Below are 7,391 nucleotides of genomic sequence, written 5' to 3' on the forward strand. Positions count from 1 at the left end.
TAGCCGACATGGTGTTATTAGGTTGTATACGAGGGACTATCAATCAGCTGCCCACTCGTAATAAGTTCACGTGCTACGTGACGCCAAACGTGCGCCTAAAAGAGTTTTTTCACACTGGTCGCTTGGCCTATAGATGGCGCTGACTGTCACTCCTCCTTCTAAATTCACGTGTAAACCCAAAAAAGTGGATGGAGGGAAGGCCGCGGTGATAGCTCAGTGGTTAGAGCATCAAACGCGCTTTTCGAAGGTCGTAGGTTCGATTCCTGCTCACCGCTGGTTATTGTTTTTTCATCCACTTTTCTTTCTTCCTATTTACATTTCATTGGTTCTAATAATTTCCCCTGTACATTCCTTGGCATTACTGTCTGTTACATCTCATTAATAATGTGTTAAAACACGGAAAAACGAGTCCTTAGGTATACACTTATTTCCCTTATTTCAATGAACGAGGGTCTCGTACTGGCAGACTTGGTGTCATTAGGTTGTATATGAGGGACTACTAATCAGCTCCCGCTCATAATAAGTTCACGTGCTACGTGACGCCAAATGTGCGCATAAAAGAGTGTTTTCACACTCGTCGCTTGGCTTATAGATGGCGCTGACTGTCACTCCCACTTCTAAATTCACGTATAAACCCAAAAAAGTGGATGGAGGGAAGGCCGCTGTGGTAGCTCAGTGGTTAGAGCAGCAGACGCGTTATTCGAAGGTCGTAGGTTCGATTCCTGCTCACGGCGGGTAATCTTTTATCCACTTTCTTTCTTCTTATTTACATTTCATTGGTTCTAATGACTTCCCCTGTACATTCCTTGGCATTACTGTCTGTTACATCTCATTATAATTGTGTTAAAACACGGAAAAACGAGCCATTAGGTATACACTTCTTTCCCCTATTTCCTTAAACGAGGGTCTCGTACTGGCAAACATGGTGTTATTAGGTTGTATACGAGGCACTATCAATCAGCTGCCCGCTCATAATAAGTTCACGTGCTACGTGACGCCAAACGTGCGCATAAAAGAGTGTTTTCACACTCGTCGCTTGGCTTATAGATGGCGCTGACTGTCACTCCTACATCTAAATTCACGTATAAACCCAAAAAAGGGGATGGAGGGAAGGCCGCTGTGGTAGCTCAGTGGTTAGAGCAGCAGACGCGTTATTAGAAGGCCGTAGGTTCGATTTCTGCTCACGGCTGGTTATTTTTTCATCCACATTTCTTTCTTCCTATTTACATTTCATTGGTTCTAATAATTCCACCTGTACATTCCTTGGCATTACTGTCTGTTACATCTCATTATTATTGTGTTAAAACACGGAAAAACGAGCCCTTAGGTATACACTTATTTCCCTTATTTCAATGAACGAGGGTCTCGTACTGGCAGACTTGGTGTCATTAGGTTGTATACGAGGGACTACTAATCAGCTGCCCGCTCATAATAGGTTCACGTGCTACGTGACGCCAAACAATCTCATAATAGAGTGTTTTCAAACTCGTCGTTTCGCTCATAGATGACGCTGACTGTCACTCCTACTTCTAAATTCACGTGTAAACCCAAGAAAGTGGATGGAAGGAAGGTCGTTGTAGTAGCTCAGTGGCTAGAGCATCGAACGCGTTATTCGAAGGCCGTAGGTTCGATTCCTGCTCACGGCTGGTTAGTTTTTCATCCACTTTTCTTTCTTCCTATTTACAATTCATTGGTTCTAATAACTTCCTCTGTACATTCCTTGGCATTACTGTCTGTGACATCTCATTTTTATTGTGTTAAAACACGGAAAAACGAGCCCTTAGGTATACATTTCTTTCCCTTATTTCATTAAACGAGGGTCTCGTACTCGCAGACTTGGTGTCATTAGGTTGTATATGAGGGACTATTAATCAGCTGCCTGCTCATAATAAGTTCACGTGCTACGTGACGCCAAACATGCGCATAAAGGAGTGTTTTCACACTCGTTGCTTGGCTTATAGATGGCGCTGACTGTCACTCGTACTTCTAAATTCACGTATAAACCCAAAAAAGTGGATGGAGGGAAGGCCGCTGTGGTAGCTCAGTGGTAAGAGCATCGAACGCGTTATTCGAAGGTCGTAGGTTCGATTCCTTCACACGACTGGTTATTTTTTCATCCATTTTTTTTCTTCCTATTTACATTTCATTGGTTCTAATAACTTTCCCTGAGCAATCCTTGGCATTACCGTCTGTTACATCTCGTTAATATTGTGTTAAAACACGGAAAAACGAGCCCTTATGTATACACTTCTTTCCCTTATTTCATTAAACGAGGGTCTCGTACTGGCAGACTTGGTGTCATTAGGTTGTATATGAGGGACTATCAATCAGCTGCCCGATAGTAATAAGTTCACGTGCTACGTGACGCCAAATGTGCGCATAAAAGAGTGTTTTCACACTCGTCGCTTGGCTTATAGATGGCGCTGACTGTCACTCCTACTTTTAAATTCACGTATAAACCCAAAAATTGGATGGAGGGAAGGTCGCTGTAGTAGCTCAGTGGCTAGAGCATCGAACGCGTTATTCGAAGGCCGTAGGTTCGATTCCCGCTGACGGCTGGTTAGTTTTTCATCCACTTTTTTTCTTCTTATTTACAATTCATTAGTTATACTAACTTCCCCTGTACATTCCTTGGCATTCCTGTCTGTGACATCTCATTTTTATTGTGTTAAAACACGGAAAAACGAGCCCTTAGGTATACACTTCTTTCCCTTATTTCATTAAACGAGGGTCTCGTACTGGCAGACTTGGTGTCATTACGTTGTATATGAGGGACTATTAATCAGCTGCCCGCTCATAATAAGTTCACGTGCTACGTGACGCCAAACATGCGCATAAAGGAGTGTTTTCACACTCGTTGCTTGACTTATAGATGGCGCTGACTGTCACTCGTACTTCTAAATTCACGTATAAACCCAAAAAATTGGATGGAGGGAAGCCGCTGTGGTAGCTCAGTGGTTAGAGCAGCAGACGCGCTATTCGAAGGTCGTAGGTTTGATTCCTGCTCATGGCTGGTAATTTTTATCCACTTTCTTCTTATTTACATTTCATTGGTTCTAATAACTTCCCCTGTACATTCCTTGGCATTACTGTCTGTGACATCTTATTTTTATTGTGTTACAACACTGAAAAACGAGCCCTTAGGTATACACTTATTTTCCTTATTTCATTAAACGACGGTCTCGTACTGGCAGACATGGTGCTATTAGGTTGTATACGATGGACTATCAATCAGCTGCCCGCTCATAATAAGTTCACGTGCTACGTGACGCCAAATGTGCGCATAAAAGAGTGTTTTCACACTCGTCGCTTGGCTTATAGATGGCGCTGACTGTCACTCCCACTTCTAAATTCACGTATAAACCCAAAAAAGTGGATGGAGGGAAGGCCGCTGTGGTAGCTCAGTGGTTAGAGCAGCAGACGCGTTATTCGAAGGCCGTAGGTTCGATTCCTGCTCACGGCTGGTAATCTTTTATCCACCTTCTTTCTTCTTATATACATTTCATTGGTTCTAATGACTTCCCCTGTACATTCCTTGGCATTACTGTCTGTTACATCTCATTATAATTGTGTTAAAACACGGAAAAACGAGCCCTTAGGTATACACTTCTTTCCCTTATTTCATTAAATGAGGGTCTCGTACTGGCAGACTTGGTGTCATTAGGTTGTATACGAGGGACTATCAATCAGCTGCCCGCTCATAATAAGTTCACGTGCTACGTGACGCCAAATGTGCGCATAAAAGAGTGTTTTCACACTCGTCGCTTGGCTTATAGATGGCGCTGACTGTCACTCCCACTTGTAAATTCACGTATAAACCCAAAAAAGTGGATGTAGGGAAGGCCGCTGTGGTAGCTCAGTGGTAAGAGCATCGAACGCGTTATTCGAAGGTAGTAGGTTCGATTCCTTCACACGACTGGTTATTTTTTCATCCACTTTTTTTTCTTCCTATTTACATTTCATTGGTTCTAATAACTTTCCCTGAGCAATCCTTGGCATTACCGTCTGTTACATCTCGTTAATATTGTGTTAAAACACGGAACAACGAGCCCTTATGTATACACTTCTTTCCCCTATTTCATTAAACGAGGGTCTCGTACTGGCAGACTTGGTGTCATTAGGTTGTATATGAGGGACTATCAATCAGCTGCCCGATAGTAATAAGTTCACGTGCTACGTGACGCCAAATGTGCGCATAAAAGAGTGTTTTCACACTCGTCGCTTGGCTTATAGATGGCGCTGACTGTCACTCCTACTTTTAAATTCACGTATAAACCCAAAAAAGTGGATGGAGGGAAGGTCGCTGTAGTAGCTCAGTGGCTAGAGCATCGAACGCGTTATTCGAAGGCCGTAGGTTCGATTCCCGCTGACGGCTGGTTAGTTTTTCATCCACTTTTTTTCTTCTTATTTACAATTCATTAGTTATACTAACTTCCCCTGTACATTCCTTGGCATTCCTGTCTGTGACATCTCATTTTTATTGTGTTAAAACACGGAAAAACGAGCCCTTAGGTATACACTTCTTTCCCTTATTTCATTAAACGAGGGTCTCGTACTGGCAGACTTGGTGTCATTACTTTGTATATGAGGGACTATTAATCAGCTGCCCGCTCATAATAGGTTCACGTGCTACGTGACGCCAAACATGCGCATAAAGGAGTGTTTTCACACTCGTTGCTTGGCTTATAGATGGCGCTGACTGTCACTCGTACTTCTAAATTCACGTATAAACCCAAAAAATTGGATGGAGGGAAGCCGCTGTGGTAGCTCAGTGGTTAGAGCAGCAGACGCGCTATTCGAAGGTCGTAGGTTTGATTCCTGCTCATGGCTGGTATTTTTTATCCACTTTCTTCTTATTTACATTTCATTGGTTCTAATAACTTCCCCTGTACATTCCTTGGCATTATTGTCTGTTACATCTCATTATAATTGTGTTAAAACACGGAAAAACGAGCCATTAGGTATACACTTCTTTCCCTTATTTCCTTAAACGAGGGTCTCGTACTGGCAGACTTGGTGTCATTAGGTTGTATATGAGGAACAATTAATCAGCTGCCCGCTCATAATAAGTTCACGTGTTACGTGACGCCCAACATGCGCATAAAAGAGTGTTTTCACACTCGTCGCTTGGCCTATAGATGGCGCTGACTGTCACTCCTACTTCTAAATTCACGTATAAACCCAAAAAAGGGGATGGAGGGAAGGCCGCTGTGGTAGCTCAGTGGTAAGAGCAGCAGACGCGTTATTAGAAGGCCGTAGGTTCGATTTCTGCTCACGGCTGGTTATTTTTTTATCCACATTTCTTTCTTCCTAGTTACATTTCATTGGTTCTAATAATTTCACCTGTACATTCCTTGGCATTACTGTCTGTTACATCTCATTATTATTGTGTTAAAACACGGAAAAACGAGCCCTTAGGTATACACTTATTTCCCTTATTTCAATGAACGAGGGTCTCGTACTGGCAGACTTGGTGTCATTAGGTTGTATACGAGGGACTACTAATCAGCTGCCCGCTCATAATAGGTTCACGTGCTACGTGACGCCAAACAATCTCATAATAGAGTGTTTTCAAACTCGTCGCTTCGCTCATAGATGGCGCTGACTGTCACTCCTACTTCTAAATTCACGTGTAAACCCAAGAAAGTGGATGGAGGGAAGGTCGTTGTAGTAGCTCAGTGGCTAGAGCATCGAACGCGTTATTCGAAGGCCGTAGGTTCGATTCCTGCTCACGGCTGGTTAGTTTTTCATCCACTTTTCTTTCTTCTTATTTACAATTCATTGGTTCTAATAACTTCCTCTGTACATTCCTTGGCATTACTGTCTGTGACATCTCATTTTTATTGTGTTAAAACACGGAAAAACGAGCCCTTAGGTATACACTTCTTTCCCTTATTTCATTAAACGAGGGTCTCGTACTGGCAGACTTGGTGTCATTAGGTTGTATATGAGGGACTATTAATCAGCTGCCTGCTCATAATAAGTTCACGTGCTACGTGACGCCAAACATGCGCATAAAGGAGTGTTTTCACACTCGTTGCTTGGCTTATAGATGGCGCTGACTGTCACTCGTACTTCTAAATTCACGTATAAACCCAAAAAAGTGAATGGAGGGAAGGCCGCTGTGGTAGCTCAGTGGTTAGAGCAGCAGACGCGTTATTCGAAGGTCGTAGGTTCGATTTCTGCTCACGGCTGGTAATCTTTTATAAACTTTTTTTCTTCTTATTTACATTTCATTGGTTCTAATGACTTCCCCTGTACATTCCTTGGCATTACTGTCTGGTACATCTCATTATAATTGTGTTAAAACACGGAAAACGAGCCATAAGGTATACACTTCTTTCCCTTATTTCCTTAAACGAGGGTCTCGTACTGGCAGACATGGTGTTATTAGGTTGTATACGAGGCACTATCAATCAGCTGCCCGCTCATAATAAGTTCACGTGCTACGTGACGCCAAACGTGCGCATAAAAGAGTGTTTTCACACTCGTCGCTTGGCTTATAGATGGCGCTGACTGTCACTCCTACATCTAAATTCACGTATAAACCCAAAAAAGTGGATGTAGGGAAGGCCGCTGTGGTAGCTCAGTGGTAAGAGCATCGAACGCGTTATTCCAAGGTCGTAGGTTCGATTCCTGCACACGACTGGTTAATTTTTCATCCACTTTTCTTTCTTCTTAATTACATTTCATTGGTTCTAATAACTTTCCCTGAGCAATCCTTGGCATTACTGTCTGTTACATCTCATTAATATTGTGTTAAAACACGGAAAAACGAGCCCTTAGGTATACACTTCTTTCCCTTATTTCCTTAAACGAGGGTCTCGTACTGGCAGACTTGGTGTCATTAGGTTGTATATGAGAAACAATTAATCAGCTGCCCGCTCATAATAAGTTCACGTGTTACGTGACGCCCAACATGCGCGTAAAAGAGTGTTTTCACACTCGTCGCTTGGCTTATAGATGGCGCTGACTGTCACTCCTACTTCTAAATTCACGTATAAACCCAAAAAAGGGGATGGAGGGAAGGCCGCTGTGGTAGCTCAGTGGTTAGAGCAGCAGACGCGTTATTAGAAGGTCGTAGGTTCGATTTCTGCTCACGGCTGGTTATTTTTTCATCCACATTTCTTTCTTCCTATTTACATTTCATTGGTTCTAATAATTTCACCTGTACATTCCTTGGCATTACTGTCTGTTACATCTCATTATTATTGTGTTAAAACACGGAAAAACGAGCCCTTAGGTATACACTTCTTTCCCTAATTTCAATAAACGAGGGTCTCATACTGGCCGACTTGGTGTCATTAGGTTGTATACGAGGGACTACTAATCAGCTGCCCGCTCATAATAAGTTCACGTGCTACGTGACGCCAAACATGCGCATAAAAGAG

General features: G+C 42.7%; 1 non-coding gene across 1 annotated transcript; it reads left to right on the forward strand.

Moving 5' to 3' along the window:
- Window positions 1–202: 202 nt before the first annotated feature.
- Window positions 203–275, forward strand: TRNAA-CGC (transfer RNA alanine (anticodon CGC)). Its single transcript has one exon. It is a non-coding gene; the product is annotated as a tRNA-Ala (tRNA).
- The last annotated feature ends 7,116 nt before the right edge of the window (window positions 276–7,391 follow it).

Source organism: Rhipicephalus microplus, chromosome 2 (assembly GCF_043290135.1).
Source record: "Rhipicephalus microplus isolate Deutch F79 chromosome 2, USDA_Rmic, whole genome shotgun sequence".
NCBI lineage: Eukaryota > Metazoa > Arthropoda > Arachnida > Ixodida > Ixodidae > Rhipicephalus > Rhipicephalus microplus.